This window comes from Apium graveolens, chromosome 5 (genome assembly GCF_009905375.1).
Source record: "Apium graveolens cultivar Ventura chromosome 5, ASM990537v1, whole genome shotgun sequence".
Taxonomy (NCBI): domain Eukaryota; kingdom Viridiplantae; phylum Streptophyta; class Magnoliopsida; order Apiales; family Apiaceae; genus Apium; species Apium graveolens.
Genome location: NC_133651.1, coordinates 147113587 through 147126180, shown reverse-complemented (window position 1 = coordinate 147126180; position 12594 = coordinate 147113587). Strand labels below are relative to the sequence as shown.

Genomic DNA, 12594 nt, shown 5'->3' with positions numbered 1-12594 from the left:
TAAGGATGAAACTCCACACATCATAATTTAACATATCAAGAAGATTAAGAAGCAGGCTGAAGATCAGAATTGTGTGAAAAGATTGAGGAGTGACAATGGCACATAATTCAGAAATGCAACTTTAACTGAATTCTGCAAAGACAAGGGCATTGCTCAAGAATTCTCAGTAGCTAGGAAACCTCAACAAAATGGTGTTGTTGAGAGGAAAAATAGAACATTGGTGGAGGCTGCTAGAACAATGCTACAAGATACCAAACTGCCAACCAGTTTTTGGGAAGAAGCTGTCTATACTGCATGCTACACTCAAAACAGATATCTCATTAACAAGAATCTTGGAAAATCACCCTACTCAATTTTATTTAAAATAAAGCCTACTGTGAAGCATCTTCATGTGTTTGGAAGCAAGTGTTATGTTTTGAAAGACAACTCTGAATATGTGGGAAAATTTGACCCTAAAGTTTTTGAAGCAATTTTTATGAGATATTCATTGGAGAGAACTGCCTACAAAGTCTTTGTACTTGAACAAAAGAAAATTATGGAAAGCACAGATATAACTTTTGATGATGACAAGTGTCTAGGCTTGGAATGCCTTGATGAAAATGAAGCTGAGGCCCTGAAATTTGAAAATCTCAACATTGATAGTGATTCTAAGGATGAAGCTGAAATCAACACAAATCACAGAATAGATGAAGAGTCAACTGAACAAGTGATCCATGAAAATGGAAGCTCATCTCAAACACCTGAATTTGATAGCACAAACTCAGGGGGAGAAAGAGGAGAAGGTTCTACAAGTCTTGCCAATGGTGAAGAAAATGCAGAAAACTCAAGTCAACTAACTCACACCAGGAAATGGGATAGGAGTCACACCAGAGAAGCAATTATTGGTGATCCAACTGTTGGAGTGAGGACTAGAAGTGCAACTATATATGAATGCATGTTTCCTTTCATAAGTTGAGCCTAAGAAAACCGAGGAAGCTCTACTTGATTCTGATTGGATATCTTCTATGCAAGAAGAGTTAAATCAGTTTGAAAGAAATAGGTTTGGGAATTGGTTCCTGCACCAAAGAACAAAAGTATAATTGGAATAAAGTGGGTGTTCAGGAACAAGATGGATGGAAATGGAATTGTAACAAGAAAGAAAGCAAGGTTGGTTGCAAAAGGATACCCACAGGAAGAATGAATTGATTATGATGAAACTTTTGCTCATGTTACAAGACTTGAAGAAATAAGGATCTTTCTTGCATTTGCTGCACACTCAAATTTCAAGGTGTATCAAATGGATGTAAAGAGTGCATTCCTTAATGGTGAGTTGGAAGAAGAAGTTTATGTGTAACAACCACCTGCCTTTGAAGATCCAGAATTTCCAGATTTTGTGTACAAGCTATTCAAGGCTCTCTAAAGCAAGCACCTAGAGCTTGGTATGACACTCTGTCAGAATTCTTGATCAAACATGGCTTCACTAGAGGAACAATAGACAAGACTCTCTTCTACAAGCAACATGGTGATGATATGATCCCAGTTTAAATCTATGTGGATGATATCATTTTTGGTTCCACAAATGAAAAGCTATGTCAAAGATTCTCAAAACTCATGCATAGTGAATATGAAATGAGTATAATGAGAGAATTAAGTTATTTTCTTGGACTTCAAGTTAGTCAAAGGAGTGATGGAATCTTCATCAGCCAAACTAAGTATGTCAAGGATTTATTGAAGAATTTTGGTATGGTTGATTGTTCACCTGAATCTACACCTATGTCTACAGCTACTATGTTGGATGAAGACAAGAAAGGAAAAAATGTAGACATTTTAGATTATAGAGAAATGATTTGATCTTTACTGTATTTAACTGCTAGTAGATCAGACAATATGTTTGTAACATGTTTGTGTGCAAGATTTCAAGCCAATCCAAAGGAATCACATTTGATGGCTATGAAGAGAATTTTTAGATACCTAAAGGGTACTCCAAAATTGGGAATATGGTATCCTAAGGAAATAGGTTTTGAAGCTGTTGGATGCAAATATGCAAATTTTGCTGGATGCAAGGTTGACAGAAAGAGTACTAGTGGAAGCTGTCATTTTCTTGGACAAAGACTTGTAACCTGGTATAGCAAGAAAAAATAATCCGTGTCAACTTCCACAACTGAGGCTGAATATATAGCTGCTGGTAGTTGCTGTGCTCAAGTGCTTTGGATTAGAAATCAACTGATGGATTATGGCCTAGTGTTACACAAAATTCCATGTATGTGTCATTTTCAGACTTCTCAAAGTAGTTCTCGACAGGTCAATTTTGGACTTCTCGAGTAGACATCTTGATAAGTCATTTTGACTTCTCGATAGAGTTCTCAATAAGTCTTTGTTAGACTTCTCGTGGACATCTCGATACGTTATTACGACCTCTCGAATGAGGTCATTACTAGATTTCTCACTGTATGACTTCTCGATAAGTATTGTAGAGTTCTCGAGTAATCTACTTTGAGTTCTTTACAAGTACAATTTAAAATTATCTTTACCTCAGACTGAAATAATTTATTTAGTAAATTATTCTCAGTATGATACTTTTGATAAAATTCTCTTTGATTTTATTTTGATTTATTCAAATAAAAATTGGAAATAATTCACTCCATTCAGAACAAACTCAGTATTTATTTTATATCTCGACAAGTCATTTTCTAGTTCTTGATAAGAGTCAGGAAAATGATATATCGATATGTATCTATTCTCTAAATATGACTTCTCGATAAGCAAACTGTAAACATCCATTTTTAGTTCTCGATAAGTCATTTACCTTTTACTATAAATAACCAGACATCTCGACATACACCTCTTTACGCCTTCAAGATCTCTAAGTGACCTAATTTTTCCAATTCTCAACTGCTCTCTCTCATTTCAAACTCTTTATCCCTAATTTTTCTTACCCACTCAAATTTACTCCTTTAAAATGGCACTAAACAATCTTAGAGCTGCAATCCCCAAGGATGGAAGTATGCACTTGTTAGAGCTGGAGCTGCACTAAGTCATGTTAGAGCTGCACTAAACAATATCACAGATTAAGTGTTATAGAGAAGTCATTCGAGAACTCTATAATGACTTATCGAGAAGTCAAGAAAAGCTACTAGAGAACTCAGAGATATCGACAAGCCAAATTGAAGACATGAAGATAGGAGATATCGACAAGTCATTTCTTCACTAGAGAACTATGAGATATCGGCAAGTCAAAATATCACTAAAGATATCTGAGATATCGATAAGTCAACATATCGCTAGAGATCTATGAGATATCAATAAGTCAATTTATCACTAGAGAACTCAGATATATCAATAAACCAAAGTGAAGATATGAAGATTTGAGATCTCGACAAGCCAAATTCTCTTACAGAGAACTCAAAGACTTCGATAAATCAATAAATTAATTAGAGATCTCGATAAGTGATTTTACTTATTGAGATGTCGAGTTCTCTATATGTCTAACTGGAGATCTCAAAAGTAAAGCTCAAGTACATAATACAGATCAGTTTAATATCCAAGATTATCAATCAACAAACAAATCAATCACTAATTTGAAAATTCTACAAAAGCAACTTGAAGAGTACAAGATAAAAGGCCAAGATTAACTGTCAAAGTAAAGTCACAGTTAGGCAAAATTAGAAAAGATACACTAAGCCAAAAATAGAAAGATTTGGTTATCGAAAAGTAGGGTTTAGTACATGCTGTTGCATGCTGTGTAAAAACCAGTGTTTACTGTTCTATAAAGTAAACACTGGATGCTTTATTTTAGAAGTAACAAATAGATCTGAAAAATCTTGTAACTCTCAAGAGAGAAGCTGAGTTCTTAACATACTAAGAACCCAAAAATTTGTAACAAAACACTAACTTGATGTTAATATAAAATTAAGTGAGTTTTGAAAGATAAGTGTGTTCATGTGCATGTTTTAATTATTCTGTTAAAGCACATTTTCTACAATACAGATTACTATGTTCACCATTCTTAAAAGCTCAAAAGGCCACTAAAATTGTCAAAAACATATTCACCCCCCTTGTGTTGTATTCATTACCCAACATATGTTATGCATGAATTCTGGACAACAACTGTAGTGAGGAAAGTTGTGCATGACAACTCTGTATCTATTGTGGTGATCTACTCTAATGGTGGCCAACAGGTGGAGTTTAATGAGCAAGATGTGAATCAAGCTTTGAGGGTTCCAACTAAGCAGATGGTGGAGATTCCTACTCAACAGGAGCTGGATGAGTTTATGGACTTTATCAATTACAGTGAGAGGATCAATCTGGCTAGTCTAAACAAGAAGAATCTGAGAAGAGAATGGTCCTTCCTGTTTGACTCCATCATAAGGGCCTTCACTTGCTAGAAAGACATTATTGTAGTTGGCACAAACAAGCTTAGAGAATTGAGCAAACATGAGTTATCCTATAGCTGCTATTGATATTCGAAGATTGTCCATGGATACACCTATTTGTGTACCTTGAAAATTTCCTCCATGAAGGGAAATATCGCGAGCAAAATCAATCAATGGATTATCGTTTACTGAATTGATTTCTCTCTCAATAGAATGTGTTGCGTTTTGAATCACTTCGAGCTGTGGCCCCAACCATTGTGGGGAAGTTATCAAAGCATATTGATCTTTCTTAGAATTCGTCAAGGGATCTTTTTTATGACGGATATTTTCCTCTTTTATGTAATCACTTCCATCAAGAAGGTGTTTTATATGAAAGCTGATTCAATCTGCCCAGGGTGGTGTTTAAGCTCATGTGTTAAGGGGTTAGCGAACTCTGGTTTTCCATGCATAGCTTCACAAAAGAAGGCAAAGAACTTCAATTAATAAAGAGAGTACGTTGGCATCGAAACAAACAGTGGCAGCCACGGCCGAGCCAACTGATGTTCCATTTACTAGAGCTAAACATTCCTTTGCTTGAAGCTCAAATAGAGCTGATATTCCAGCTCTAACTAAAGCATTCAAGGCTGAAGCTCAAATAGAGCTAAACCTTCCTTTGCTTGAAGCTCTAATGGATTTTTGTAAAGATTTTCTTATATAATTTTTATATATTCTCTTACAAAATTACTTAAAATATTGTCCTGGAATAAAAAATACTAAGATTTCTTAAAAATATTTGATAGGAAATAAAATAAACCTTAATTACGTCATTAATGTTGCATTAGTTACATCTAAAACTGCAATGCTCGTTAAAGAAGGCCATATGTATGACATTCAGACCAAGAAGGTTAACACATTTATCAGGTGCAAGAAGGTTAACACATTGACCAGGTCTGATGGAACAAAGAAGGCCCAATCGCCCTGAATATTTATTAATATCATAATTAATGAATAGGGAGGAATAACAGCTCATTAAATGAATCCAATCAGTAATGCAACTCTATGGAAGATAGCCTAGAGGGTGCCTAAACCAACAAGGATTCTGATTCCTTTATTATATAACTCCAAAGTCTATTCAAATTCTGAGGCTTGTCCCCCAAGTCTCATAACTTTAGTTCAATTTAAGGACTCCCAACATCTATATAAGGAGTCTCACCCCTCCAATCAGAACTATATTTTTTGACTTGATCATTGGCGAACTGCAAGGTATGTAGGCATCTTGTTAAGGCAGATTGAGTCAAGAAACATAAGAGCAGTCAAATTGAGCCCCGAAGCTCACAAACCCTATAAATAAATATGACATAGTTTTCAATCCATAACAATTGGCGCCGTCTGTGGGAAAGCATAACAATAACCATGGTGAGAACACGAAGTGGAAACAACGCCCCTGAAGGAACACCAGATGGAGCAACTCAAATGATTTCGTCAATGGTGGATATACCCCCATACACATCCTACGCCTCCACCCAAGGAGGAACCCTGGTAGGGGCAACTGAGCCTCAACCACAAGGGACGAATCCTCCGGCTCCTCAAGAGGCGAATTCCCAACTTCAGCAGCTACATGCACCTGTGAATCCTCGACCCGCTGGGTATGAGTATTTGACTATTGTGACAACTAACCCCCCTTATAGGATGCCCCTATACCCCGAGGTTGGAGGAAGTGGACATGCTAATCAGAGTGAAGCACAAGGGCAGATGCCCCATTGTATACGTGGTTTGGCTCCTTTTCCGGATGATCAAGAATTTTCTAGGCCTTACACTGAGAAAGACTCCAAATCTTCAGATGATAATGTGGCTCCAAGAAGGAGGTGTGCTGGTAAAGAACCAATGCCTGATGTTAATCAGTGTCCTAGAAGCGCCCGAAGGACGAATCCCCAAGAAGTGCAGGAGAGGATCAGGGCTCACGAAGCTGAGATCCAAAGGCTGAAGCGCGACCTGGAGGCGCCCCAAGACCCCCACTACCTCCGAGGAGGAGAAATCCTCCTCCAATCATAGACCTGGATGGTCCGCTACAAAGAAGGACTGTTGTCCCAAGGGCTGATTCAAGTGATCTTCTCCCCCTAGGAGATCCTGATGATCCAACTCCATCATTCATCGAAGAAATAATGAATGCTCACATCTCAAGGAAGTTTAAGATGCCCACCACCAAAGCTTATGATGGTACTGGGGATCCCGCTAATCATGTGAGGACATTCTCTAATGCACTGCTATTGCAGCCCGTGAACGACGCTATCAAGTCGGGCCTTTCTTCAAACCTTGTCAGGAATGGCTCAAAGATGGTACAACCGTTTGCCTCCGAATTCTATTGGGTCATTCAGAGATCTAAGTCAAGCCTTTATCAAGAAATTCATCAGTGGGAGAGTGCATGAGAAGAGTTTAGCATCCCTCATGAGCATTGTGCAGGGATCAAAAGAGTCCTTGAGAGACTATTTGAACCGTTTCACCAAAGAAGCTTTGAAGGTCCTAGACCTTGACGAAAAAGTAGCTATGAAAGCACTGCAACAGGGAACTAGGGATGAATTTTTCAAGATGTCCTTAGCAAAGCGCCCCCTTGAAAGCATGTTACACCTCCAAGATAGGGCCGAAAAGTATATTAAGGTGGAGGAAAGTATGAGAAAGACGATGGTGAACAATGAGCCCGCTGGTGGCAAGAAGCAAAAAACTGATCTGGAATATAATGCTAAGGACAAGTATCCTAGAACCGAGAAAGACGTTGATTCAACCCCGAAGAATGGAGGACCTGGACAAAAGTTCATCGAATATGCATGCTAAGCTGAACGCTCCTAGAAGTCAGTTCTTGATGGAAATCTAGAAAGATAGAGATGTTCATTGGCCCAAGCCCTTGAAAGATGATCCTGCTAAGCTAGATAGGAGCAAATATTGTAGATTTCACAAGGATGCTGGTCATGACACTGGTGAGTGCCGATAACTGAAGGATGAGATTGAATTCCTCATTTGGAAAGGAAGACTGAGCAAGTATACTGGAGATGGAGGAGATAGGAATAATAACGGATGAAAGAACTTTGATGATCGCTAAAGGGATCAGGATGATCAGGGGCGAAATCCCCAACCCAGGGGACCGTGATAAACGCAATCTTTGGGGGACCTCATCCCCGAGGGCCCGTAATAAATACGATCTTTGGAGGACCAACTGCTGCAGGTTCATCTAAAAACTCGAGAAAAGCCTATACTAGGGTAGTTATGCATATTATCGGGGAAGCCCCGAAGAGGGCTAAGAGAGGAGTAACAATGACGTTCGATGATTCTGATTTAGAGGGTGTCAAATTTCCTCATGACGATCCTCTAGTCATAACGCCAATAATAGGGAACAACCCAGTGAAGAGAGTCCTTGTAGAAAATGGTGCCTCGGTGGACATCTTACTTCATGATACCTTTATAAGAATGGGTTACAATTATTCTCAATTAACTCCAATTGACATGCCAATATATGGTTTCGCTGGAGTTGAGTGCCCCGTAGAAGGGATAATTAAGTTGCCGATGACCATAGGTCAGGAACCAAGACAAGCAATACAGATGTTAGACTTTATAGTGGTAAAGGCTGGATCAACTTACAATGCAATCATGGGAAGAACGGGAATACATGCTTTCAAGGCAGTCCCCTCTTCTTACCATTCAGTGATGAAGTTTCCCACCCGGAACAGGATTGGAGAAGAGAGAAGAGATCAAAAGATGGCAAGGAGTTGTTATGTAGCCTTTCTTAGGGCTGATGGAATTGGGGGGCAGGTTTTGTCTATTGAAGATCTGGACATCCACGAGAATGATGAGAAAAGAGGGAAGCCAACAAAATACTTGGTCCCGATTCCTTTGGCTCTCGAGGATCTTGAGAAAGTAACTTTCATTGGAGCATCACTAGAGGAACCCCTTAGAGGGAAGTTGGTGAGGTTTTTACAAGAGAATAGTAATGTATTTGCATGGTTAGAAGCTGATATGCCTGGAATAGACCCGGAACTGATTACTCACAAATTGAACGTAGATCCAAATTGAAAAGCGGTGAAGCAAAAGAAAAAGAGCTTTGCCCCTGAGAGGCAGGAGGCAATCAAGCAGGAAGTAGAAAAGCTCTTGGAGGCTGGTTTTGTTGAAGAGGTACAATTTCCGGAATGGTTAGCAAACCCTGTAATGGTAAAGAAGGCTAATGGAAAATGGAGAATGTGCGTGGATTTCACTGATATGAATGATGCACGCCCAAAGGATTGTTTCCCATTGCCAAGGATATATTCATTGATAGATACGACCGCTGGTCACGAGATGCTGAGTTTTATGGATGGATTCAGTGGATATAATCAGATTAAGATGCATAAGGATGACATCCCAAAGGTATCATTCATCACTGACTTTGGTGTTTTTTGTTATCTTGTTATGACGTTTGGCCTTAAGAATGCAGGAGCTACCTATGAAAGGTTGGTAAATAAGATTTTCAATGATCTTATTGGAAAAACTATGGAAGTTAATGTCGATGACATGTTAGTCAAAAGTCTGGTCAAGACTGACCATATAACCCATTTGAGGGAAGCTTTTGAGGTCATGAGATATCACAAAATGATGCTAAATCCTGCAAAGTGTGCTTTCGGAGTGGGATCTGGAAAGTTTTTGGGATTGATGGTCTCTAAGAGAGGAATTGAGGCCAATACCGATAAAATAAAAGCTATCCTGAACATGGAGCCTCCGCGGTCTATAAAGGATGTTCAAAAACTTACTGGAAGGGTCGTTGCCATAGGACGATTCATCTCCAAGTCCGGAGACAAGTGCTTGTCATTCTTTAAATCCTTGAAGAAGGTAAAAGATTTCATATGGACCGAGGAAAGTCGGGAGATATTTGAAGAATTGAAGAAGTATATGGCTCAAGCCCCACTATTAGCCAAACCAGCTCTGAATGAAACATTGTACTTATATTTGGCCGTTTCAGAAAATGCCTTGAGCGCTGTATTGGTTAAGGAGGAACTTAAAGTCCAGAAACCCAAATATTATGTCAGTAACATTCTGCACGGAGCTGAGTTGAATTATTCGACTATTGAAAAGTTTGCTTTAGCCCTAGTGATGGCTTCAAGGAAGTTGCATCCTTACTTCCAAGTTCATAAAATTGAAGTAATAACAAATCAACCTTTGAGAAACATCATTCACAGTCCCAAAGCTAGTAGGAGGCTGATTAAATGGGCAATAGAATTGAGAGAATTCGATATCAAGTACAAGCCGTGAACGACAATAAAAGCCCAGGTGTTTATTGACTCCGTGGTGGAGTATACCATACCCAACCAAGAAGTCTGGGGCATGAAGATACTATACCTCAAGACACGGAAGGTAATAAAGGAGATAAAGAAGAGGGTGTTAAGGAGAAGAAATACTGGGTTCTCCATTTTGATGGAGCATCAAAAATAAATTCGAGTAGGGCAGGGCTAGTTTTACAAAGCCCAGATGGATTCTTGATTAGATATGCTATGAAGTTAGACTTCCCAACCATAAATAATGAAGTTGAGTATGAAGCTCTGATAGCTGGCCTCGGCCTAGCGGGGACATTGAGGGTCAAGAACTTGAAAGTCTGTGGAGATTCGAAGCTTATCGTATCCCAGGTCAAAGGGAATTTGAAGCACGGGATGAAACCATGGCAAAATATGTGCGCCTAGTGAGGGACGTGATGACTCGGTCCTATGAATGCCATGTTGAGCACATTCCAAGAGAGGAAAATGTTAAGGTAGATGCATTATCTAAGTTCGCCTCATCAGAGATAGAGAAAAGTTCAGGGAATGTGTACTTCCGCATTTTGAAAACACGAAGCATTGATGTTAAGCTTGTTTCCCCTATAGGGCTGGGGACATCTTGAATAGATCCTATTAAGGCCCATATTCAAACTGGTTGGCTCCCGAATGATGTGACTGAAGCCCGAAAGTTAGCCGTGCGAGCACTAAGAGATTCCTTAATTGACGGAATTTGGTATAAAAGATCTTTTGTGGTGCCTTATTTAAGATGCCTCAGGCCAGACGAGGCTCAACTTGATCTAGAGGAAGTACACGAGGGCATATGTGGCCAACACTTGGGGGGCAAGGCCTTAACCCGCAAAATCACCCTCTTACGCTTCTATTGGCCAGAAATGGAGGCTGATGTCAAAGTATATGTGAAGAGATGTGATCGTTGAAAGAAACATGCCCCTGTAGTAAGGCAACCTCCTGAAATGTTGACTTCCATAAACTCCCCAATCCCATTTGCTTCGTGGGGAATGGATATTCTTAGACCTTTCCCCATGGAAACTGCTCAAAGATAGTTCTATATTGTTGTGATTGATTACTTTACCAAATGGATTGAAGCCAAGCCCTTGGCAAAGATTGCGACTAAACAAGTCTCTCAGTTCTTGTGGGAGAATATGTTAGTCCCTTAACAATATACCAAGAATTACAGAAGGGGGGTTGAATGGAATTCTTGAACCTTTTTCTTAAAATAAAAATGTTCAAACTCAAATATAAATATAAGTGTATTGATTAGCACAATGCGGAATAAAAACTTAAGTGAATTAAAATACATGTAATTAAAAACAAGAGTCTTTAAAAACTTTCTGGTGGATTTAAACAATTCCACCAGAGATATATATTATATCGAGAGAACTCTGTGTGCAAGAATGCTCACAGCTGCTTACAAAATATGAACTACTGAGAATACAGAGAAATGCTAATGATTCTGCTTACAAATGTTTCTCATTTTTTTTGTATCTCAGATCTTCGTTTCTATTTGCTACTTCTTGGTTTATATATTACCAAGATTACAAAGTCAAAAGACAGGATCATTATAAAAACTATCGGGTCTAATGCTTTGTTACTTTGTTCTCTATTACCCAGTTAATAGGCTTCCTCATTCCATTTACATACACTTCGACGTATGTGACCAGTTGTCACTGTCAACTGATATTTGAATTCTTTATCCGTTGAGTACATGATCATCCATCGACTTTATGATCATCCGTTGATGGCTTCATTGATCATCCGTCGACTGCTATATTAAACATCCGTTTATAGCTATTGGATCATCCGTCGATGGCTTTGTTAATCATCCGTCAGTAGCTATTTTGGCACTCGACTTCAATTCATTTATGCAGAATTACAAGACATCATCTATGTACAATTAATCAACCTATTCTGCATATCTAGTTAAAGTCAATATGACTTATATGCTACTACATAATCTATACAAAGGTGTATGCAGAAATGTGCTATAGACTCATTATTACATAAGCTACTCACTCGATGGATAATAAGTCATCATCCGTCGGGACTATAATGAGTTATCCGTCGGGACTATAATTCTTATCCGTCGAGTGCTACATTATTTCACTAAGTAAAATCTACTTAGGTGTTTTGTTTATGTAAACATCAAGTACACAACATATGCACAACAATCTCCCCCAATTTATGTCTACTGGAATTATAACCATAAATTAAGAGATACTTGATGATAACAAAACACCCTAAACATACAACTTTAAAGAAAAGTAGATAATACTGAAAAGTGCTTCAAATAACAAAATGTACAAAGTTTAGCTCACAGTCATTTTCAAGATGCTCCTCTTAGCCTGAGCAGATTTTTCTAGTTTCTTGAAGGTCTGGATCTTCTTCCATGCTTTCTGTTGTTTTCATCAATCTGATTTTGGAGCTGCCTGTGGAATTCCAGTTCATCAGATTCTGAGAGATTTAGCTTTTCTTGTATTTCCAAGAGAGTCTCATTGCTGGAAATACTCAACTGGTCTTCTAATCTGAAGAATCTGCTCACCCCTTTGTCATCTAAGAACTCCATCAGCCAGTAGGGCCTTAGATGCACTCTTCTCCCTGTGTATGGGATGATAAGAGTCTTTGGGAGTGCATCTTTAGCTCTAACACTCCTTAGTTCTTCAATCTTCTTCAATACTAGTCTTCTTACTGTGATGTTGAACCCAAAGTTCTTCTTGAAGGATGAATAAACTTTAATCAGTACAACTTGGCTCTCTTGAAGAATCCTGTGAAGTGGCCACTGAATCTCCTTTCCTTCTTTGTACTTGAACACTAACCTTTCAGGTAGGTTCCTGTATGCATCAATACTTCTTACTTCATCTAGTTCATCCAGATAGAGGTTTAGATCAGAAAATTCTTTGATGTCACACAAGTAGAAGTAGTCTCCCTTATTAATTTTGGGCTTAGCTTTAACCACAGACTTGGATTTTAGAGGTGAC

At 38.7% G+C, this 12594-nt stretch overlaps 1 pseudogene; it reads right to left on the bottom strand.

Annotated features, from left to right (window-relative positions):
* Window positions 1-4418: 4418 nt before the first annotated feature.
* On the bottom strand, window positions 4419-5211 carry LOC141660428 (phenylalanine ammonia-lyase-like; annotated as a pseudogene).
* Between the last annotated feature and the right edge of the window lie 7383 nt (window positions 5212-12594).